Below are 26,677 nucleotides of genomic sequence, written 5' to 3' on the forward strand. Positions count from 1 at the left end.
TCTTCATCTTTATGTGCCTCTTTGAATGTTTTAGGCTCAAATTCAGAGATCATACATGAGTTTTCTTTGACCTTTCTTCTTGTAAGGATTCATGCATCCTTATCTCCTATAATCTGCTTAGGATCATGATTCAGCTTAACATACTGAGGAATGGTCTTCATAGATTCCTCTTGCTTTTCTTCTTCATCCTCATCTCCATCAGTATCAACATCTATATCTACTAGTGTAGGAACACTATTACTGGTACTTGGTTGACTGACAATTAGTTCCCAGAAGGTTACAACCGGTTCATTTACCACTTGCTCACTGCCGGTTTCCTCAGTTTTCTCAGAGGTTTCATCAACTCTTACATTGATGCTTTCCATGATTCTCTAAGTCCTATTATTGAAACACTTGAGAGCTTTTCTCTTGGTGGAATACCCTAGGAATATTCCCTCATCACATTTCACATCAAATTTTATCTAGTGTTCAATCCTCTTGATGTAACATTTTCTACCAAACACTCTAAAGTAGCTAACCACAGGTGTCTTACCGGTCCAATACTCATAAGGAGTTTTATCCTTACCTTTCTTGATGAGTACCTGATTCATTGCGTAGACTGCAGTGCTCACCACTTCTCTCCAAAAGGTGTGGGCTACCTTTCCTTGAAACAATATAGTTCTAGCTACTTCAACCAACGTCCGGTTATTCCTCTTTGCTAGGCCATTCTATTATGGAGTCTGGGGGGCAAACAGTTGCCTCTTGATGCCATGTTCTTCATAGTACTTCTTGAATTCATTGGAGGTGAATTCCCCTCCTTGATTAGTTCTCAGGCACTTGATCCTTTTACTGCTTTCCTTCTCCACTAATGCTCTGAAAGATTTGAACTTTACAAAAGCTTCAGACTTATCTTTCAATAATGTGACCCACATCATTCTTGAGCAGTCATCAGTGAGAATCATGAAGTACCTATCACCCTACACACTCCTAGTTTTCATAGGACCACACAAATCAGTATGCACAAGATCAAGCAAATTGTCAGCAGTGAAAGATTTAGCTTTGAAGGTTGAGGAGGACATTTTCCCCAATTAACACTCTCTACATAGGGTATCATCTAGTTTGCTTAGCACCAACAACCTTCTAACTGCCTTGATCTTACTAGCCTTCACAATGTTATCAAAGTTAACATGACAGAGTCTCCTATGCCATATCCAGCTATCATCAAATTTAGCCATAAGACATGTACTTATATTTGCATTTAGCTGAAGTAGATTACCTTTGGTCTGCATGCCAGTGGCCACTAATTCACCACTCTTTCCTTTGATTTTGCAAACACCATTCTTGAATTCCAGAGTGAGACCATTGTCATTCAGCTGGGCAACACTCAGAAGGTTATGTCTGAGACCATCAACCCAGTACACATTATCAGCACTACTCATTCCATTCAGAGAGATGGACCCTCTGCCTTTGACCATGCATGGTGCATCATTGCCAAAGCGAACCACACCACCATCATACTCTTCTAAGGATAGAAACTTGCTCCGGTCACTAGTCATATGGTGAGAACAACCACTATTAATGATCCACTCATTGGAATTATCAAACCGGGAGACAAGAGCCTTCTTGTCTGACACATCTTCCTTGACAACAACAAACACAATATCTTCATTTTCTTCATCCTCTGATTCCTCATCTGTGACACCTTCATCAACTACCACAAAATAGTTTCTCTAGTTTCCTCCTTTGAATTTCTTGAACCTTTCCGGTTTGTCATTGTTGTCACCATTTGGAATTTTTACAACAATATGTCCTATTCGGTTACAAGAAAAGCATTTCAAAGGAAGCTTACCTTTGTATTTTCCAGTTCCTTTAGGAAGTTTCCTAGCAAGGAGAGCTTCAAATGCCATCAAAATCTCCTCATCATCCATTTCTCTTCTCTATCTTGGTTCGCCACTAGTGCTAGCTTCTTTTCCTTTTCTGGATGGTACAACAGAAGCTTTAAAGGCTGATTTAGTCTTTTGAACACTGCCATCAAAGCTATTTAGCTCATAGGCTGTCAACTTTGCAATGATGGAGTCTAGGGATACCTTAGTCTTGTTTATTGATCTCAGCTCCTGAATAGCAGCAACCCTTATTGCAAAGACCAATAATAAGGATCTCGGGACTTTTCTTACCATAGTGGAATCTTCCATTTTACTACCTGCACTCTTGATATCTCCAACAATGGTTTTGATTCTTATTCCATACTATTGAATGGTCTCACCTTCAACCATCCACATATCTTCAAACTTCCCTCCAAGGCTTTCTTCCTTAGCTTGTTTTACATGCTCATCACCGCCATAGATATTTTCAATAGTATCCCATACCTCTTTGGGATTTACCTTATCTTGGACATCAATAAACTCAATGTCAGATAAACTACTGATTAGGGCTTCCATGACTTGCCCATTGTCCTGCATCTCTCTCTTTTGGTCATCGGTGAGAGTACCAGTAGGGGCAACATAGGCATTCTCAACATAGCTCCAGTGTTGAGCACCCATGCTTCTGATGTATATCTTCATTCTGTCTTTCCATATACTGAAATTTTCTCTGTTAACCTTTGGACCTTCCCTCTTCATCATTAGACTAGGATCTTTACCTCAAGCCATTAAGCTTATAACACAGAGGACCTGGAGGATGCTCTAATACCAATTGATAACTCAATGATGAATGAATAGTACCAAACCAGTACTGAGAGGGGGGGGGTGAATCAGTACAGGGAAAAACACTCTCTTAAACCTGTTTGTTAGCAGACACTGTGCATTGACAGACAAACAGTAACACTGGTCCTAAAACAAAGTACAACTGACAAAACCTAGAATAACTAAGACAAGCATAAACTGGTTGACACTTATTTTCTCATATAATCTAACATTTCACTTCACCCTAATGCATGAATAGACAATCTACCATCAAAGATATACATATAAGCAACTAGATCAACATGATTCACCGCTTGATACAAAACAACATAGCATCACATGAAGAAGACATAACACTTGACACACATATTTTTCATGTGGAAACCCAGCTGGGAAAAACCATGGTGGGGATGAATACCCACAAGCTTGTTTTTGAACTCTTTAGAAGTTCGCTCTATTAGGAGCCTTGTCTGGTTAAAGACTAATACAATAGGTTCTATTAGGAACCGATCCTGTTAGGGATCACCTGGTTAAGGGATGGCTAGAATACCTGGTTAAGGGTTAAACCCTATTAAAGGTTACCTTGTTAGAGGATTTTAAGAACTCAATGATTTTGAGTCACCCTGTTAAAGGATTTACAACAAGTCGATTAAAGCTACCCTATTAAGGGATTTCTCAACTGTTGAAGTGGTTAGAGATCAACAGGTATTACAATGATCTGGTAACAACACTCAATGCCAATGCAGATTCGCTTAAGCTCCTCTTCACCTTCTGCACTTACACTCTACAGGTATCACTTCTCTCCTCTGGTCTGGCAAGAATCACGTATCTCTTCTCTTGGATACACACGCAAATTTTGCCAACAACCTAAGAAAGAATCACAACATAAACCTTATAGGAAAATAGATAGGTCGGTAGCATAAACCCTAAACCCTAAACCTGTTAGGTTAAGGAATTCAAATGGTTCAATTGTGACCATTGAGCACACTGCATTAAATGCAATAGTCTTGATCCAATCTCAAGACATTCTCCATCATTCATTTTCCACCGATTTCATGGCGACTGATAACCCATCACATGTTATCACCATTTATAGACTTCACACATTCCCGAGGTAGATAGGAACAATCTCCTTCATGCAAGATCCTTCACACACACAAGGCATACGTGGCAACACGATCTGTTCTTCATTATCATGCTGACTCATCACACAAAGTCACCGATTGAGCCACACAGGCTTGAAGCACTTCAACCAAAAACCCTGAAGTTGAGACTACCAACTGGTAGTCATACAACACTTCCATGTGCTAGTTCCCATAACCATATGCTAGTTCACCTTGAACAAACACACCACTTCACTTTGGCACAATTGTCGGTTCATAGTGTTAGACCGGTTTTCTTCTCTTCATCATATTGACATCAATGACAACACATAATGTCATTATATCCTCATACCAGTTCACATAATGCCAACACCTAGATCTAAGAAGTTTGATATGATCCAGAGTTGCTCTATGAAATCCGACAAAATTTGCAAGGACTGTGTGTCCAGACAAGGGTTCCCTCCTATCGGTCCTCCGAACTTTCCGTGCATCAAAAAGGGTTTTTTTGTCTCTACGAATAAAGCTTAATTCCAAAAGTACAACTACGTAACTATTTTGAAATGTGTTAGGAATAGGGGTTTGTCTTCAGATCAAACCCCGGTTTTTGAATTAACCAAGTGGTTGAAGTAATGTAAATGAAATTTCTAAAAGTAGAAATCCTCCTCTTTGAGGGGATGTTGAATTGACTGAAAATGAAATGCTTATACCTCCTTGTGAAGTTTTTCTTGCCTCCACATGGAATTAGGGTTTCATGAAGTAGAATTTTGATCTCATCTTCAATGCTTGAAATCTTGTTTCTATTACTACTCCAAAGCTTGAAGGAAGACTGAAAATGCTCAATTGCTCTTGAATTCTTGAATTCTTGATCTCTTGAATGCCCGAATGCTTGATTTAATTTTATGATATGTCAAATGAGAGGGAAAATTCCTCTTATATACATAAACCAGTGGGGTTTAATTAACGAATTTTTCAACTTATGCCAACATAGGGGGGTTTTTCCTGCTCCAATTTTAGATGAGCCAAAGGGAGGGACCCCAAGATAGGTCCCAAATAGGGGATCCCAAAGCACCATGCCCTAGTCCTGCCCTATTTTGGGGTAGGATCAAGGTGTAGACAGAGTGCTAAGTTGAATTGCAATGTATTTTTGATGTGCATGATCATATTCAGGTCTTCAATCAAGCCAAGGGGTGCAAACACTAAGGCGACGTCCCAAATGTAGTCAAAAATTGTAATGGGTGCAATTTTAGGATGTTATGATGAGTATGCTAAGCAAATAACTAGAGAGAGTTATAATTCAGTTGCTCATACATAAAACACAAGAAACAATAGGAAACCCAAACCTCCTCCAATTATTCCATCTTCACTTCCTAATCCTCAACCTATTCTTCTTCAAGCACCTCGTATCTCACAAACTCTTAGTATTTAAAAATATATCTTCTTGAACAACTTAAAGCTACTCCTGCCAAGATATCCCTTTGGGATCTAATTCAAACCTCTTCCTATTAGGATTCCCAAAGATAATGAGTGTGGGGGGGGTGAATCAGTATCTAACCGATTTACAGATTTTTTGATCTTATTAAACAAATTGCATTCCAAAACAGTGTACCGATAAACCAAAATTAATGCAGTAAATAAGAACAATAAGCACAACATAGAAAGCACACCATAACACAATATTTTAACAAGGAAACCTAGTGTGGGAAAAACCTCGGTGGGATTTGTGACCAACAATATTCACTTACTGGCCAATAAATGAATATTACTTACAATAGGGGCCTACACATGCAGGAAGGACAACTACCTAAAGCTCACTGCTTAGTTACAAAAGGAAGTCTCACTGACTTACAAAATAGATTATGAAAATCCAATATAATGTATTGCTTTGGTTTAGCATCTGCTATGCTAGGTTCAGTACCGGTTTAAGGTCATACAATAACCATAAACCTTACTCCAAAATCTGCCTTTATATTCGCATATTACTTCTGCAATAATCTAACCATGTTCACATCTAAATGATCTACAAGATCTCATACTTACATATGATTCCTATTACAATTCAACTTGTTGGCTTACAAAAAGATATTACAATTAAATACAAAATGTAATGAACAAAATCCTATCGGCTAGGGTGGCGGTAATCATCTTTGCCACTGCTGGTAAACTATCTACCAGTGTAGAGTCTATTAGTGTCGGTGCCATAGGATTGCAAGATTGCCATCAATGACAATACCTTCAATCACCTAAAATTTCTCATTGGAGTGTGCATTTGACAACAATCTCCCCCTTTGGCATTGGTGGCAAAACTCATGAGAAAAATCCAAAAATGTATCCAAAATGTGTTGTCCAAAAATTTTACCAAAAAAACTGTGTGATCCAAAACTGTGTACTCCCCCTGAGTAGATGATCTCTTCTGTCCATTATTTTTCTCATCTCCACTACTCCCCCTTTGACATCAATGACAAAGGTTGTCAAAAATGTCAGCTGAGTGTATTTCTCAGCTAGATCCCTATAACTGGTGGGTTACAATCTGAAATATGTCTATCAGTACAAAGTTTAAGCTGTTAGTGAACCATTCACTGCCTTTTAATACTGCCTCTGTCCTTTGCATGGTATCCATGAGTATGTGCATTTTCTCTTCCGGTGTCTTAAGTCCTTGAACAAGTGCCTCTGATATCTCTTTTCTCAAAGAGATGAGGATGTCCAATTTCAGACCAAGTCTACATTTCAGTTCCTTAGCCTTCTATTGTAATCTTTCCTTTTTCTTTTCCAATTTTTCAAGTTTTTCCTCAAAACCTACAATTTCCTACTCTATTACCGATATGGGTTTTGATGAACCGATGAGATTGTCAGCAATATCATTTATTTATGTCTATACTATGCTGATCTCCTTGTCTATATCTACTATCAAAATATTTGTCTTACATGTGTCTCTGTACAACTCCTTAAATTCCATTAAATTTTTCTTTAGTGTCGATAGGAGGGTGTCAATGTGTTCTGTGCACTTCTTTATTGTCTCATCAAAGAATTTTTCTTTTTCCTTAATCATTTTCTCATTGAAAGTCTTGTCATTAATTTGATCAATTGTCAAAAGATTGTCGGTGATATATTTAGACAATGTGTCTAGTTGACTCAAAGAATCTTTATTTTCCACATTGCACTTGGGTGCAATCAATTTCAATAAAGGAATTGTGTCATCAATAGCCTTATATGGAAGTACATTGCAATCTGTGATTTTCTTGATGGAATCCAATAATACCTCTATTACATTTGTTGGTCTGAATTCTATCATGGAAGAACCAGAAGATTGTCCAACTACCTTAACAATCTGCAATTCGCCGATGTGAGTAACCTCTTTGCTTGAGTTGACCTCTGGTAGGTCAGCCTATGTCTTCATCTCAACTAGCAAAGGTTTGGGTTTCTCAGCTATTGTCGGTGGCACTATCTGTGTTTGAACCTTTTTCTCTTCATGTTTCTCAGAATGTACCTCTGAATGTTTCTCTGTGCTTTCTTCTACCGATTTCTCTATATGTACCTCTGAACTGTCTACTGTCGATATCTCAATAGATTTTATTTTATTATCAATAGTCGGTTGCTCTAACTCAGTAGGTTTTTTAGTCTGTACATCAATGGTATCTGTCTTTCCAGTATCCAGGGGATCAGTTGATTGTTCAGTGTGTGTTTCAATCCCAATCTTGACATTTCCAACTGTATCCTCAACATGTGTCTCAATAGGTAATATCCCTAGCCAGTGGCTCAGTTGCCACATCGTTCTTCTCAGTGGTTTGCTTATCAACCACAATGTTTACTTCATGTGTGTCAATATTCATAGTATATAATACCTCTGAATCAGGATTGGTGTCTTCATGTGTTGTCTCCATACTCTTAACATTATTTGTTACTGATGGTGTATCAATAGTTTCAATTGGTGGAGTATTAGAAGGAGTTGGGGGCAAGTTATCTGTTACTTTTATGCTCGAAGGACCACCTACCTTGCCTTTACCTTTATCCTTTTCCTTTTGATAGACTCTGAAAGTCTTTAGTCATTTAAGTTCTTCTTGCTTTTCCTTTTCCACAAAGAAAATATCCCATTTATCTGTTGTTTCTTCAGTCATCTCATTCACTCTGCCAGCCATTAAAGCTACATGCCGGTGACCAATGGAAAATACTATCCAATTTGCCTCACTTATCAGTTCATCAATTTCTTCTATTGATTTTACTGGGTGAACTGCAAGTAATTTTTCTACCTTTATCTTCTTGTCCAGTTCCATAATTGCTAACCTTTTTGCATCTAATCTTTTGTACAAGTCACTTGGTAGATCATCTACAACTTCTATCAAGAATTTCTTGTAAATGTCTAAGTGTAAAATAACACTATTTTCTATACTTTTCTTTTCCTCATTTGTAAAAGTACTATACAACTTGCCAACATTTGACAAGTTTCCATCTTAAGTTATTTCATTCAAAATATTGTCAAGTGGAGGGATAACTTGTTTTTCCTTCTTCTTCCTTGGTGTTATTTTCTTTGTCAGAGGCCTTACAACCTATTGTTTCCTTCTTGTTCTCTTGGGTGTAGGAGCGGGTACTGGTGAAGGTTTCCTTTTTCTTTCTACTCTCTAAAACTCTGCCTGTATTTCACTATCAGAGGAGGTACCAACTAGTGAAAGATGTGTTTCTGGTTGTAATCCTTCTAAGTCACTCTCCTTGATACCAGTCATATTCAGTATGTTTTCCTTAATCTCTTTTACCTGTCTTGTTGCTTTTCTAATTGTTTGTTTTGTTTTCTTTATTCATTTCTGTGATTGAACTTTGCTTTCAATAGTTTCTGCATTTCCAAATACTTCTTTTGTTGGTTCTCTAGGGGCTTCAAGGAGGGTTTTAGCATATGTTTCTATTATGTTCTCATCTGCCTCATAGCCCATCTCAGTTACCCAAATTGTTCTTGGAACCACTGCCTCCATCCAGATTTCATCCTTCTTTATAACAAAGCATATTTCCTTTTGGTATTTGTCAACTATGGATTGAGATAGTCTTTCCCTAATCTTCATTCTAGCCTTTAGTGCCTGAAAGTGTTCAATTATGTTCTTTTCCCTATCATCTCCCATGTTGTTAAAGATATCCAAGAGTTGTTTTCCTACCGGTATGTCAGAACCAAATTATTTTCTACCTATATCGGGAACTTCTTTAGTGATGTATAGCAATAGAAATACAAGTAAGTTACCAAATCTAAAAGTACCTTTCTTTTCTCCTTTGATTTTCTTCAGATTATCAATAAATTCATCTTTTAACCATTCACATATGTCAATCTTTGCATTATTGTTTACCATGTCATAAGCACTCTTGATATATAAACTAGAAATAGAGTTTAATTTGTTGGCATGTGTAGTCTTGTATCCTAGAATCATGCTAATGAATCTTACATTAATATCCTTTACATCATTTACTCTCAAGGATTTGCTATCATGGGTTGCATCGGTTAGGGTCATCACAATGTCGTTAGAGACCTTCTTTCCTTTTTCTGGTCTGCTACCAGTGGAAGGCAAGCCAGTCACTGCCCTAATTGCTTCTTTTGTAATCTTATGGATGGAATCTAGCCAAAAGAACTCCCCATGAACTCTGCTAAGTACAATTCTTATAACTTCCTTGGGAAAATCAGGAATGCTAAGTATTTCCACAAAACCTAGGGTTTTAATTATCTTGTGTTCCAGTTTCACATTACTATTTTCATCACAAATTACAGTCCTATACATGTTCATTATCTCATCAGCACCAAGTTCTTCAATATGACAATTTATGTATATCCTAGGGTCTTCAGCATAAGCAACTCCTTTGGGAATTTTAGAAAATGCTCCTAGGGTATCATCCTGCTTCGCAACTTCGGGTTTGCAATGAATTTAGGTGCAGAGGAGGAAGCCATTGTATAAATACCTTAATATGCCTTTAGGTTTGAATGCTTGAATGATTTTGCTTCACTTCTCGCTATGGATGCCTTCGCTCTGGTTTTTTGTGCTCTAAGGAAATTTGAATGCTCAGTGAGTGAAAAAGAGTGAAAGAACTTGCTTTATAATGTCATTTCCTTCAACTACCATAATAAATGCCTACCGGTTAAGTGAAAAGTTAACTCATCTACTGGTAAAGAAGCATTTCATCTTCTTACCATCAACCGAGGGTAAACTAGCATGTTTTCAATTTGTTGCCATACCCCCAAGGGATTTATTTTCAGTTAGATGAAGAATCTCCTTCCGGTGGAGTGATACTATGTTCTACCAGTGAAGGAATAGCCTCATTAACATTGTGTTCTGACTTTCTAATCCATTGTTTTGAAAATTATTGCTTTACCTCTTCAACCTTCTCTTTACCTTTCAAACTGGGTCCTTTGTTATTTGTTGGTGATGCCTTACTTCTACAAAATTTTATAATATGTCCAATCTTGTTACAAGCATAACAAGTCACATTATTTTTTTGAATAGCTTTTCCATATCCTATGTCGGTATGTGTTCTGCATTGATTAGATAAGTGTCCAAATATTCCACAAACATAGCATCTAACATTCATTCTGCAATTTCCTAAATTGTGACCAATTTTGTTGCATTTAGAACATTGATCGGTGGGTGCATTAGTGTTCTGATAGTTTCTAGATCTACACTGATTTTCTCTATGACCATACTTGTTACAGTTAAAGTATTTCCCATTAAATTTGTAGGCATTAAGCTGTCTTACCGGTTTACTGTGATCATGATTGTTTGCAGTACCAGAGCTTTCACCAACTTCAAAGCCAAGTCCATTAGTGTCTCCATTAGGTTTCTGATTTTTCAGCATATCATCAAGTTCTTCTAAACTTTTCTTGAATTTCTCCTTATGTTAATTTGCAGTAGCCAACTCATTTTTCAAGAAATCTTTCTGTCTCATGAGTTCAGTTTTATCATGTTCCAAAAGAATTAGATCTGTCTTCAACATATCATTTTCATGATTGAGTCTTAGATTCTCATTTGCAACATCATTGATTCTCCTAGCCAAATCATCTTCATTCTTCTTTTTGTCTTCAATGTCTTTACAAAATCTCATAGTCATATCTTGTATCTCATTCCTCAAGGTCATATTCTCTTGTTTCATCTTGCTTACAAGATCATTAAGAGTTTCTTTTTCATCATCATCTTTCTGCATCTTCTCATGAAGTTCTCTTCTTTTATTTTAGGAAATAGTATAATTCTCTTGAAGTCCTTGAATGCTTTCATGTGCAGCCTTCATATCATCTTTAAGTTTGATATTCTTCAACTTTCTGCATCATAATCTACAAGAGTTGTTTCCAATTGCTTTCTCAAATTATCCATCTGTACCGGTGTCAGAATCTCCCTTAGGATGTTAGGCTTTTGAAAAAAGAGGACTAGGCTCTGATACCAATTGTTAGGATTCCCAAAGATAATAAGAGGGGGGGGCAGTGAATCAGTATCTAACCGGTTTACATATTTTTTGATCTTATTAAACAAATTGCATTCCAAAATAGTGTACCGGTAAACCAAAATTAATGCAGTAAATAAGAACAATAAGCACAACATAGAAAGCACACCATAACACAATATTTCAATGAGGAAACCCAGTGTGGGAAAAACTTTGGTGGGATTTGTGACCCAAAATATTCACTTCCTGGCTAATAAATGAATATTACTTACAATAGGGGCCTGCATATGCAGGAAGGCCAACTGCCTAAAGCTCACTGCTTAATTACAAAAGGAAGTCTCACTGACTTACAAAATGGATTATGCAAATCCAATATAATGTACTGCTTTGGTTCAACATCTGCTATGCTAGGTTCAGTACCGGTTTAAGCTCATACAATAACCATAAACCTTACTCCAAAGTTTGCCCTTATATTTGCATATTACTTCTACAATAATCTAACCATGTTCACATCTAAATGATCTACAAGATCTCATACTTATATATGAGTCCTATTACAATTTGCCTTGTCGGCTTACAAAATGATATTACAATTAAATACAAAATGTAAAAAAAGAAATCTTGTCAGCTGGGGTGTCGGTAATCATCTTTGTCGCTGCCGGTAAACTATTTGTCGGTGCCGGTGCCATAGGATTGCAAGGTTTCCATCAATGACAATACCTTCAATCACCTACAATTTATCATTGGAGTGTGCATTTTCCAACACTTGCATGCATTATGTAATGTTACAAGATGATTTAAAGACCTTAGATGTCCCACCTGCAGTGACACTTAATAATATGGCTTCTCTAATTGACTACATGGCAACACCTAAAGCTCATATTATGTTCACATAGGATGAGTTACCTCCTTGTGAAGTTCAACACCAATATGATCCTCTTATGATTGTTGTTCTTATCAATGGTAATGCTATAAGATGAACCCTTTTGGATAATGACTCTGCCCTTAATGTTTGTAGTGTTAACCTATTACACAAGATTAAAGTGGACACCTCTCTTATCAAACCCTATTCTCTTACTATTCATGGCTTCGATAATGTGAATAGTTCTTCGCTAGGTATTATAAACTTACCTATTAAGGTAGGACCTGTTACTTTTACCACACCTATTCATGTCATGGTCGATAGTTTGACTTATAATGTGTTGTTAGGGAGACCACTGATTCATAATGTGCAAGATCTTCCTTCTACCTTGCATAGGCAAGTTAAGTTCATTTGTAACAACAAAATGTATACTTTGTTTGTTGATACCAATCTTAAAGCTTGTTTGCAAACATATTCTTCTAAATCTTCCATGACCAATTCTTCAACAACCATTTCCGATGCTTCTTCTAACATCCCTTCTTCCTTAAATACCCCTATTTCTCCTAGCAATTACAACACTTTTGAAAGGGATTCTACTCAATCTAAATCTTCTCGCAAAGAAACCTTTTCTCCTAAAGAGGTATTGTTAGATGATGATTGGGGGTCTTTAGATTTTATTGCTACTTTTGTAGGATAATATGAGGTCCCTCCAAGAGATTCTAATATTGAAAAGGAGAAAGATATAGATGAACCTGAAAAGTGACCCACTTTGTCTAAACTGTTAAGTAACAACTTTGTGGCTGCTTCAAAATCTACACCTCCATCCATTTCTACTTCAACTGATTATGACATTTAGACATATGAGACCCCACCTTCCCTCACAAAAACGGATAATCTCTATGTTCCTTGTTTCTATATCTTAGCTAAGAGTGGATATAATGGTAATGGTTTTGGTTCTCAAAAACAAGGGATAAAAGTTCCTTTAGAAAACAACACACATGAAAAATCTTTTAGACTTGGATATAATCCCTTGAAACCCACGAAAGCCTCCAACAAACCATCTATTAGTGTCAATGTCATTTTCTTTTCTAGGTCCTTTTTATTAAAACATACTGAGTACAATGACTTTGATTCTAGTGTTCTTTCTTTGGATATCTTTTCTACCGATGATTCCTTGGCTTAGTTCCTAGGAGCCTATGATAGCCTTCCTCATTATCACAATAATCGTGGATTTCCCTATTATTTGAATGGGGAAGCATATTTTGGGGAAGATGTTGAATTAATCAAAGATAATGATGGGGTACTTAAGGAGTTCCCTCAACAAATGGATATCCCTCAACAAAGTAACCTTCTTATAAGCGATACTATCAATTTCAAGATGGATCCTTGTAATAAGGAAAAGATCATAAAGATTGGGAGATGCCTAACCAATGAAGAAAATGAATATCCTGAATTACTACATGAATTTATTGAAAGATATCCTTGGATATATTGTGACATGCTTGATATTGACCCTAAAATTGTTACTCACAAAATAATCTTAATCTAGATTCTAAGCCTATGAAGCAAAAAATTAGAAAGATGAATCCTAAAATAACCTTGCTTGTCAAAGCCGAAATAAAAAATCTCTTAGATGCAGGATTAATTCGCCCTATTGATTATTCCCCTTGGATTTCAAACATTGTCGTTATTGGCAAACTTGATAATAAAATTAGGATGTGGATCAACTTTCGAGATCTAAATAAGGCTTCCCTAAAAGATGATTTTCTGCTTCCAAACATTGAAATGACAGTAGATTCTACTACTAGCCATTCTTTGTTATCTTTTATGGTTTCTTGGGATATAATCAAATCCTCAGTAATCCTCAAAGTCACTTTAAAAATGCTTTCACTACTCCATGGGGCACATTTTGTTGGGTCATGATGCCTTTTGGATTGAAAAACATAGGAGCTACCTATGAATATGCTATGACTCTCATCTTTCATGATTACATGCACACAACCTTGAAAGACTATGTTGATGACATTTTAGCTAAGTCTATACTGCATCAAGATCGTGTGAAGATCCTTTGTCAAGTCTTTGAAAGAATTCGTAAATACAAAATGCTCTTGAATCCCCAAAAATGTGTTTTTGGTATGATAGTGGAAAACTATTGTGGTTCATAGTCTCACATCATGGTATTGAGGTAGATACAAAGAAAATAGATGCCATAGTTAACATGCCACCCCTTAGAAATATTTCCCAATTGAGAAGTTTGCAAGGAAGAGTACAAGCTCTTTGTAGGTTTGTGTCACAACTTGCAGATAAAACTTTCCCCTTCACTCAATTGCTTAAGAAAAATGTCACCTTTCAATGGAATGAGGATTGTCACCAAGCCTTTGAAGATTCAAAATCCTATTTGGCTACCCCTCTTATCTACAACATGTTATTACTACTAAGCCTTTTCTTCTATACATAGCTACTTCTTCTCATGCTCTCGCAACTTTATTTGTACAACATAATAGTGATGGTAAAGAATGCTCGGTTTATTATATAAGCCACACTTTACTCGATTATGAGGTCCGATATACTACGATTGAAAGGAAATGCCTCACTCTTGTCTTCATGACTTAGAAGATGAGACATTACCTTTTGAATGCTAAGGTTCATGTTATCATCAAATTTGATCCTAACATCTCTTTTCTAAAATAGATCTTTCAAGATGTCTAGCGAAATGGGTTATGATGTTGCCTGAATTTGACCTTAAATTTGTCTCAAAAGGCAATTAAAGGGCAAGCATTGACCAATCATTTAGTAGATGCACCTTAACCCCACATTACCTAATCAAGAATATTTTCCTGATGAATTTGTTCTTCCTATTGATGTTGATGAGACCTAGGAGTTATATTTTGATGGCTCTAGGTGTCGTACATGATCGAGAGAGAGTGTTATTCTAATATCTCATGTCAGAAAACTGTTGACCCCTTTTTTGTCAACAAAGTTGTAGATCCAATCTAAGAAAGGCTTTTCTACATAACCTGCATGTTATGTGCTTTTTTTTTTGGCAGCAAGCAGTTTGGAGTCTTTCCATCTATTCGGGCTCCAAAATTTTATTTTTGAGTTGACCAGCTTGGGCAATCAACTTAATTAAGGTCACTGGTTGGAGGGTTCCCTATCTTTTGGGGGCTGGTTCCCCTTTTTTTCCTCTTATCGGTCATTGGTGGTTCCCTCTCAAGTTAAGGTCCCCTGCTACCCCACATGATTTTTTGATTTTAGCAAATGATGTTGTGGGATAGCAAGATGGTGGATTTGGCCTATGATATCATCCACCTCACAAAGGCGGGGGGGGAGGGGTGAAGTTGGATGTGGGATAGTAGGGGAATAGTAAGGAGGTATCTTCCCCGCTACCTCGCGAGGAAGGATAGGGCACACAAAGGACCCTGTAGGGTAAAGAAAGGTAGGGGCAGATGGCTTCCCTTCTATCTCACATGCCATTCCAAGGGGCCATGATGACCTTGTGGAATAAAGACAAAGTAATAAATATGCTTCTCCACTATCCTGGGAGGATTTTTTGGGAATAATTTGGGCCTCATGGGATAAAGAGTGACAAGTGGGTAGTGTCCCTGCTATCCCATGGGGGATTTCTTGGGAGGTAAAGTGGCATGTAGAGTAAGAGATCACAAGGTGGATGGATTCCCCGCCATCCCCCATGGTGGGATAGGTAACTAGGCCATCAAAGCACAGGGTGGAGACATGGACCAGGGGTGCAATGTTAGTCACCTATGGCTATTGGATTTTCATAAAGCCCGATTAGATGACAATGTTTTAATCTCTAGTTGGGATTTTGAGAACTTATATGGCGAGATCTCGCGTGTCCATCTGCACATGAGATCTCTTGATCTACGGTGGAATTTCAATTTTGCAATGACTGTTGAAATTCAATTGCTCTGCAAGGTGGGTGGCTGCCGACTCGGTAGTCAAGATATTTTTGTTCTTAGTCGGTGCCTGATCTCAGATTTTATTTTTATCCAACCACTAGGGATTATTGCCTTTACTTCACAAGTGATCCTATAGGCCTATTTTGGATGCCACTCATGCCTCTTCAATGCATTATGAAGACTTTTGGGTTTGATAGAGATTTCTTAGATGCCATCCCATGTGGATTTCTCTTGATTTTCAGGAAATGATTATCCCTCCTACACCTCTGTAGCTAATTTAAAATAAAAACCCATGCTCATTCATTGCGGATTAGAGACCTTTTGCCCTAGAGTGTACCCAATAATGTTTATGTGTCAAGGTTACTTCATCTGGAGGGTATTTTTATTTCCTCATAGGTGATTAGACACTCATAGAGGAGATCTTGCATGCTAAAGCTTAGATCATTTAATCGGATTGTTTTCTCTCCTCTGCCTCTTTTTCTAACCTAACCCTAGGAGGGTTAGGGTTTCTATCTTCAGTTCAATCTATGTTATGCCTCAACTATAAAGGCAATTTTTTGTAATTTTATCAAGATATTCTCCTCTTTTTCTCTTATAGTAATCTATAATTCCTACAACTGTAAAATCACCTTATCTCTACATTAATAAAATTTGCTTGTCTTAGTTTCAGTTTATGCAAATTTGTGTATCTCTTTTACCTATTTGTGTGAATGCATCTTTTCTTTCTTTCTCAGCATTTTTGATAGTGTTGACTCCTCTTAGAGTGGCATCTAAGAACATTGTTCGTTCCTCTGCCATTGTTAAGAATTTGAACCTTGACTCAGTCTTAGAAAGCTGGAGTTAGATAGAAATTTATGTATCCTTTGGATAGTTTTATTGATGTTATATGCAATTACAAGTGGGGGTAGATCAACTTTCAGTCTAGGTGCAAGCCTTATTCCCCTTCTTTCATGCAACCCTTCTCTCTCTCTCCCTTTTCCCTATTAGGACATAGATTATTTTTATCAGTGTTGGGTTGGTCCAACACCTACATTCATATTGAATAGGAAGCCAACCTTCTTTGGAGATTCAACCTCACATTTAGAAAGGTCCCACACTTGAGAGGTTGACTCAATGTTTCACAAGTTTTATGATCAAGGTTTCTTGGGTCATCAAGGGTGCAAACTTTTGTGACAACAAAAACCTATCCCCTTGTCTTATCATCTCAATTTCCTATGTACTAACAACACTGCTAAATATGAAGCCCTTATAGGTAGTCTTAAAGCGGCTTTAGCCTTGAATGTTAAACATATACATATCTATGGCGACTCTCAATTAATCATTAGACAAGTTACGGGGGTATATCAAGATAAGAAAGATAAACTATCACAATATCGAGAGTTGACTATATCTTTGTTAGAAAATTTCACTTCTTACACCATGGAGCCTGTCCCTCGAAAGGATAATTGACATGTTGATGTGATGGCATGTGTCGCTTCCCTTGTGTCCCTAGAATATCATGTGGTGGACCTTAACTTTGTCATTCACAACCTTTCTTCTACGAATATTACTGATATTTCTAATGATATAGATTATTGTTATGCTATAGACTCAGATGAATGGTATTCACATATCTCGAGATATTTGACCACCAATAACACATTTCTAGATTATACAAGTAAAAATGCTAGAGATATGATTCATAAGTTAGTCACAAGATACATTATCTTTTCTAATGTCCTTTATAGAAGGGGTTATAATGGTCTTCTCCTCCATTGTCTTAACAAAATTGAGATCCCGATTACTCTTGAGGAAGCACATTTAGGTGCTTGTGGGGGGAATTTTGGGGGCAAATCCTTAGTTCAAAGGTTTCTCTGAATGGGATACTATTGGCAAAACATGGAAAAATACTCCTTTGCGTTTGTTAAAAAGTGTCATCAGTGTCAGCAACAAAACAATTTGATCCACGCTCCGGCACAAGAACTTAGGTCACAAGTAGCCTCTTGGCCTTTTTCCTTATGGGGTTTGGATCTCATTGGTAAAATTTCCTATCCTTTTGTTGGTGTTATGGGTGAATTGATTATGTGTGGCATTGATGTTTTGTCATTGATGTAAATACTAACTGTTACCATCATACAGGTTACTGGTATAAGATCTAGTGTTACCAACAGAAGAAATTATCTGTTGGACACTTCTGACATGTTTGGATCAGTAAAGTATATTGGATTTCATGAGTTATATGCTCCATAAGAATGTTTTGGTTAGTTGGTATTGGCTTGGTAATTGGATTTTATCATCCACTCTGGAAAACCCTTACTTGCATTGGTTTATGGCTTTGTCGGTAGAGATTTCATTGAGGAATCATGACAGGATGCACAATTGGTGTTGGTGTAGTTTCCTCGAGGATTTCAGGATGCTGAAGATGTTCGTTGATCATGCTTTAATTCCTTGAAGACATTGCTTTGGCGTGGTGGACCTAGAATAGGTTCGGCACCTATCCAGGTTATGGACCGGTATAGTGCTAGCATGTACTCTACACATTATCTAGATGATTCGAGATGTTTTATGGATTTGGTATTATTGTTTTGATCTTAAGCCAACATGGCATATCATTATAATAAGGAATTATGTAGTTGTAATATCTATAGGTGTCCAACCTAATTGGTTTAGGCCTTAGGGTTTGTATAAATAAGAGGTAGAAACTCTTTGTAAAGTATCATGGTTATTGGAAAGGTCATGGTCAAGGAATGTAATGTGCAAATATTGTAGTATCACTCAAGCAGAGGAGTTGATCGATCATTGGTGATCAGATTGGTTTTTGAACATGATTTAGTCCTCTGGCATTGAGTTTGACCGAGACTATAATTAGGCACAATAGATGTTATTTCTAGAAGTTCACTTTATTGGATTGTTGTCCATTTATCTTGAGAAGGTTGTAGCCTCTCTATAGTTAGTGAGACTCTTTTTGTAATGAGCAGTATGCTCTAGGCAGTGTACCTTCCTATAAGTGCAAGCCCCTAATTGTAACACATACTTTCTGCAAAAGTATCATCTAACTATGGGTAGGCTTCCCACCATGGTTTTTCCCTTTCCATATTTTCCACATACAAATAATGGTGTCATGTGGTATGGTTGCTTTGCATTGATTATCTGGTTAATTGTTAAGTTGTATTGTTTACGGGTATCTATTTGTGCTTTATCGGTACTCTAATTTGTTAACAACTGATTTACCCACCCCTCTCAATTGTTCACCAGTTATCCTAACAATTGGTCTCAGAGCTTTGGTCCTCTTTTGTAGAAGCTTAACTGCTTGAGGTAGATCTTATGGCAGCTAACACTTCTAATCCACCGACAACTATTTTCAGAAGAGAAATCCCTAAGCTTGATGGAACAAACTATGGGATATGGAAAATTTGAATGGAGACTCATCTTAGATGTCTTGGCAAGGATATTTTGGAGATCATTGAGAAAGTATGCACACCTTATAATCCGGCATCTGACAATCCTGCTCCTGCAGACCTGGACAAGAATATTGAAAATGATTGCAGAGTTAGAGAAGCCCTCTTGTGTGCTCTTACTGATCAACAGATCATGGGATTGATGGAGAAATCATTGAGTAAGGTCATATGGGACAAATTGCAAACTATAAATGAAGGTGACCCTATAGTCAAAATTGCTAAACTTGATGGTTACCGGGTAAGGTATGAAAACTTGAAAATGGAAGAAAATGAAAGAATTGTTGTTTTTATGGAAAGAGTAAATGAGATTTTTATGGGAATTCAATGTTGTGGAGGATTTTTAAGTGAAGATGAAATAGTTTCCAAAGTCTTGAGATCCCTTCCACCAGCTTACAAGATGAAGGCAATTGCAAAAAATGAGTTAAGAACAATGGCAAACACTTCAGTCAACAAAGACATTCTGATTGGGAAATTATCTACTTTTGAGCTTGAAGAATTTGGATCTTGTGGAGATATGAAGTCTGAACCTACTTTTGATGCATCATCATCAACATCTATTGGCAAAAGTGATTGGAGAGCCCTATATGCAAAATAATTGGAAGACACGAGGAAAGAAGATGAAGAGCTTGAGCAACTTGAAGCCTTATTTGCTAGAAGAGTACCTAAAGGTCCAACTAGAAGTAAGTATGAAGGAAAAGAACCTTTTAAATGTTTTGCATGTAATAAGATTGGTCATTTTACATCTAGATGTCCTAAAAGGAATGCAAGGTTTGAGGAAAGAGTTAAGAAAACTTTCAAGCCTAACCCAAACAGATATAGATTCAAGAAAAACAAACACTGATACATAGCAGATGAGGAAGGAGTAACTCATGACTCTGGAGATGAACCAATAGAAGACTCAACTAGTGGATCTGGAAATGGAAAGGAATGGGTGTTCTATGCTTTGAAGGAAGATGAACCAGAACCGGCTATCAAAAATGAAGAGAAGGCCCTAGCAGAAAAGGTTGAAGATAAGGATGAATGGGTAATTGATAGGGGATGCTCACATCATATGACTGGAGATAAAAGGAAATTTCTATCCCTGCAAGAATACAAAGGTGGTCAAGTCAGATTTGGAGATGACAAGGCATGTGTGATCAAAGGTAGAGGTATTATTTCTTTGGATGACAAGCATAACATTGATAATGTGTATTATGTAGAAGGTTTAAGGCATAATATTTTTAGTGTTGGTTAATTAGTTGAAAAGGGTTTTCAAATTTAGTTTAAGGATAGAAAATGCAAAATCATTAACAAAACTGGTTTGGAGATTGCAACCGGTATTCAGATAGGAAGTAATATCTTTCACTTGATCACTGGTAATAAGACATGTTTGATTGCTCATATTGATGAGAGTTGGCTATGGCATAAGAGATTGTGTCATGTTAATTTTGATTGTATTGTTAAGATCAGTTCAACTAAGGAAGTCAGAGATATACCTAAGATTATGAAGCCTCATAAGCCTCATAATTTTGCGTTGCATTAACATTTCTTCTATGTCGTGCACTTGGTCTTTATCATTTGCGAGCATCAAGTCCTTCTTCTGCATTCCTCATTTTTCTCGCTTTCGAATTAGGTCTTGTCAATAGCAATCTTTAATCATGATTTTGGTCGATCTTGTTAATCTCTTATCAACTTGTCAATCTTGTCATTTTACGATCGATTCGTCATCGATCCTTGTCCTCTTCAATCATGTCAATTAGCGCCTATCAATTTGGTCTCTTTATCAATGTTGGTCAATTTGTCAATCAATCTCAATTGTTTATCAATCAAATCATTTATCAAGTCAGAATCATGATCACATTGACCCTACATCATTTAAAAAGTGAGAAAAGAAAAAAAAAGACAAAAAAAAAAGTAAAGCAAAAAATAATTCGTCCACTGGTGAAAACCTAGCAAACAAGTGCCTTGGGCAAGTACCATGATGAAAACCTGGCAAACAGGCATCATGCATAATCTATGAACTTCTTGCATACCATACTTGGGGACAGGTTTTATCCTATCGTATCCTTTTTTCCTTCATTGTTCCATTATCCTATCGAACCCTTGTCATTACCCTTCATATCCTATTGTCCCCCATGTCCAGTTTCCATTTCCACCTTTGATCTTGACAAGGCTGACGATCTTCATGAGCATCATGCATCTTGTTTACAACTTTCAATATGTCATAGCTTTTGGTCATTTATCCATTTGCTTATTATAGCTTTTCATCCATATTCCCTGTCTTATTGCAACTTTCTGCCACTATCCCGTATCCTATCTCGACCTTCAGTCCATGTCCCTTATCCATTCTTGGTCTTGCTTATCCTATCCATATCTTATCACTATCCATACACTCTTTTTCATTCCTCGATCTTGATCTAACATAAGGACGCAAAATTTAAACATGGTTTCAAAAACCTCTTGACATGTCCCTCATGCCATGTTCTTGCTTTACATTGTCATATCCAATCTTTTGTCCCATCACGCAATAGCTCTTGAAAATTGCATCCGTATTGTCTCCATGATAAAAGGCCTTTGTCTTCCCTCTATCCACCATCATTTCAGCAAGCCTATTTATTCACCTATCATATTCCTTGCCTTGCTAGACACTGGGGGCAAAATCCCTAAAAATCATAAAAATTGAAAAATGTCCTGAAATAAATCATAAATTTTTTTTTGAAAAGGTCCTGAAATAAATCATAAAAAATTGAAAAATCTCCTAAAATAATCCAAAAAAAATTGAAAAAGGTCCTGAATAAATCATAAAAATTGAAAAATGTCCTGAAATAATCATAAAAATTTGAAAAATGTCCTGAGAAAATCCCTAAAAAGTCAAATAAAGTCTTGAAAAAATGAACATAAAAAAATTGTAAAATCTTGAAACGCAAAACAAAAAAATAAATATATCCCCTTTGCATAGATAGATCACTGAGCATACATCCAACGACATGCAATCACACTGTGCTTTAATGAAATCACGCTTAAACAGATGAACTTTTTCACTCAGACCAGACATTCAAACTGATCACATTGTCATATCAATCGAACATTAGCATCACTATCATTCATCCTTGGCACACTCTCATGGGTCTTATACAAGGTGTGGTATACTTGAAACTAGACTGTGTCCTATCTTAGACGGGGTACCGCATGTCCTCAAACCAGACAGCATGATCGTCCTATCAGCACTTTCAACTTTTGACAATGAAGATCAAAATGTTTGTTTGACTTGTTGGAATTTGTCCATCTTATCTTTTTACTGATTTATCTTTGGCTTCGATCATGTTCCTATGTTGCTCAATGATGTCACTGAGTGATTTAGAGTGACCAGGATGGTTCATGGTCCCTTTCTTTTTTGTTGTGATTGTTGTTTGTCTGCAATGTGTCTGTCTTTTGCAAAAAGGGTTGCATTTCAGCTCTGGCCTTCAATGCCATGATGCTACGCATCCATTTTGCTACATTAAAATAAAGGTTCTCACCTACAAAGTGCATTACTGAAAGCAAGTTTTTCTTCGTCTCTAACTGTCCTCTATCTCATTTTCTTCTTACTAACATTTCTTCTGTCCGTTTGGATAGTCAGTTCGATCTAGTGCTCTGATTTCCCCAAACACATATGCTGCATCTTGCATTCATTGGTTAGTACATTTTCATTACATCAAGCATCATATCAAGCATTTTATTCATTTCATATTATCAATGCATCAAAAACACATAAAAAATACATCCATACATGTTCCACAATGGTACATAAACAATGCATAAGTCATCCATACATGGAAAATATCATAAGTCATAACACATTGCATCCCATCATATTGATGCATATCATATCATATATCAAAATAATATCGGAGTACAAAAATGGACTGTCTGTCCTAAGTATGGCCCGCAGGCTGACTGCATAATGTCAAACTACATCTTTCTCTGTCCTAAGGAGCATGTGCCTCTGTCACTGGGTGCTCCCTCTATCCTCCTCATCCCTGCCATGTCTCACGGATGATGTCCCTCCTACTCTTAGCTGTGGTGGTCTCATAGGTCCACTCACCCCCATGTTGCTCAATGACCTTCGAGAGCATGCCCTACTCTCTATCCTTGATTGTGCCCGATATGAAGCTGCTCTCTGCTCTGGTGGGACTGCACTCTCATATAGTGTCCTCCAATGGCATATCTCCTCTCCAATCTCTACCAACATTTGTGCCATCTCGCATGCACTGGCATCCCTAATCGACTCAATATACTCAGTGACTCTCTGTTCCTCTCGCTGTGCCTGAGCTATTGCTGCATCTTGAGCTGCTGTGAGTCTAGCTATCTTCACTCTAAACTAATCTTGCTCTGTCCTTAAGATGGCATTCTATCTCTCTAAATTTGCAATATGATCGTGCTGACTTGCTATGGTAGCTCTGCATATCTCCATCTCCTCTATCCTAGCTGTCTCCGACTCTATGGGTATATCCTGCAATGCCTCATGCTCGCCTGAATCTAGCTCATCCTTGTCATCCCCCTCCTCATCTCCGTCCTCATCATCCTCCTCATCCTCATCACCACCCTCATCCTCCTCATCCTCATCATCTCCCTCCTCCTCTCCAGCGAGTGGGAAGTCCTCCTGTCTCCTCAGTACTGGAATGTCTGGATCTATCAATGGCACTGGTCGTCATCATGCAAACCATCTCTCATACTCCTCTATCATCCCAGTGTCCTCCACATCTGATCTGCAATCCCACTATCTTTGTTGTAGCTATGAGAAGTCCGCATATGCTATGTGTGGCTGAATCATACTCCCCCACTAACTTGTCTCTCTGTGAGATCACACAAAGTGTGCAATCCTCTTGGGTACATCCTGCCTCTCTCCAAACTATCATCTAACTCTCTCTAGCGGGTACATCTCAATCACTCTCTGGCGATTCACTGGTCGCCCAATCAGGTACCTCTCCTATCTACAATACGGTAGCTCATCACTATCATCTAACCATCCCGGGCAATCACAATATGGCCTCCATGTGAACTCTCTCAATCTGTCTAGCTCATGTTGCCAATATAATATGTATCCAAACGGACCCTGTCTCAGTGCTCCACCATAGCAGTACACATATGGTCGGTGTAGTACTACCTGTCTCTCTGCAATCGGTCGACATATGGCTATGTGCTCAAATGCCCATACCTGTAACAATGTGACCCCACAACTCAAAGTTTGCACTCCCTGATATGCTATCTGATGCAACTAAAAATACAACATAGCCAGTACACATGGTCCCCATGCATACGTTGTCCCCTCTATCGCCATCTGCTCTAGCACTCTTCCCCATCCAATAGGGAATCCATGTCCTCATCTATCTCCTGCTAGTAGACATGCCATCACCACTACTATCATCACATATTGTTGATCATACTCTGATGCCATGGTCTCCCAGCCGATCTCCCTCTCTACAATATCTAGATCATCTACATCACACTCAAATAATCTATACAACGTGTCTCTCCCTATCACTGGGTCATACTCCACCATCTCTCGATGAATCAGAATGCAGAGGATACACCATACATCCTTTAGTGTCACGGTCGCCTCTCCAGTCACTAGATGGAAAGAGGAGGTCTCTGAATGCCATCGCTCTGCCAATGCGGTAAGCAGTCCTATGTTTGCCCTAATCTTAGGCATGAATGTGATATAGTATATCCCAAGTCCTGCTAATGTATCTCTGTTTGTGCTCCTGAGTCTATGTCATAGCATGAAGCAGTCTGGTCGATTCTCCCATGTGATCAATGGATACTGTTGACTCTGCATCACAATTGGGGTATATTTTTGTGAATTTTTAGGGTTTGCTTCTATGGGTTGCATTTCCTCATTTCATCCACAAATCAGGGTGTTTCTAAGCTATTCTCACCTATCCTACTCTTATCGCCCCTTTCCGGATCATTTGCATGTTGTTTTGACCAAAATTAGGGTTGCCAGAGTACAACTGTGCTTGTGTGATGAGTCCTGTGCCTGTGTCCTCCTACACAAGTGCAGAAGACCCTACACAAGCACAGGATTTTCCCTACACAAGTGCAGAAGTCAGTTTTTGCATTCCCTGTGGGCCCCGCAATGTCCCGCAAGCGATCAAAATTCATAAAATTGAAAACATGGGTTTTTGGGATACATAACACTGCTCCCGCATCATCCGGTCATCTGTATGTGCATACACATTCTTCAAGGTGATCTACCCTTGGAATTTTCACCATCTCTTTGCGAGTGTCCTTTTCCAGAGCAACAAATCCTCCTCTTTGGCTAGTGCAAATGAGCAATTTTCACTCTCTTTGTCTCATTTATAGATCTTTGTCAGTGCATAGATGGATGTGCACTCTCTCCATCTTATGTTGGTCGTGGTCTTTTGCATCATCAACTACTTGTCCTTTGTGTATCTGATCTCCGATTGTCGGTCCGTTTGATCCTATCATTTTTTTTTATCGATCAATTGGCCTCTTTTTTGCATGTTTCCGGCTAATTCCTCAAGGGGGCATGCATATGTCATTGTTAGTTGTCTAGGGCATTTTCATTATTGTTCTTTGAAACAACGCTTAAAATCGCATTGTCTCAAAGAGGGGCAAAATGTAGACACCTAAAAATGGTCAATGCTTGCGGAATCATACTTTAACATTTGCGCATTGCCTTATTTTAGGGTTTTTGCATCGCATTAACATTTCTCCTATGATTCGCACTTGGTCTTTATCATTTGTGAGCATCGAGTCTTTCTTCTACATTCTTCATTTATCTCACTTTTGAATTTGGTCTTGTTGATAACAATATTTGTCATGATTTTGGTCAATCTTATCCTGTCGCATCTATGTGCGTATTCATTTGTCATCATTTTGGACATCGTCAATCCTAATTAGGGTTTTGTCCTCTTATCAATCTTGTCATCATGCAATCGATTTGTCATCAATTCTTGTCTTTTGATCAATTTGTCATCAATCTTGTCATCTTGTGATCTATTTTGTCATCGATCCTTGTCTTTTTGTCAATTTTGTCATTTTGCGATTGATTTGTCATCGATCGTCATCTTTCTCAATTTGGATCAATTAGTCATTGTCCCTTGTCAATTGGCACATTTATCAATCAAATCGTTTGTTAGCATTAGTCTTTTATCAAGTCAGAATCATGATCAAATTGAATCGATATCAATTATCTTTTATCACGACCTAATTGTCATCCTTGCATTTCTAATTTATCTTCTAGGGTTTCATGATTTATTCATTTAACCTTGTTTGTTATTTTTCCCTTTAGGTTAAATAATTTATTTATTTATCCTAA

Source organism: Cryptomeria japonica, chromosome 11, assembly GCF_030272615.1.
Source record: "Cryptomeria japonica chromosome 11, Sugi_1.0, whole genome shotgun sequence".
NCBI classification, from domain to species: domain Eukaryota; kingdom Viridiplantae; phylum Streptophyta; class Pinopsida; order Cupressales; family Cupressaceae; genus Cryptomeria; species Cryptomeria japonica.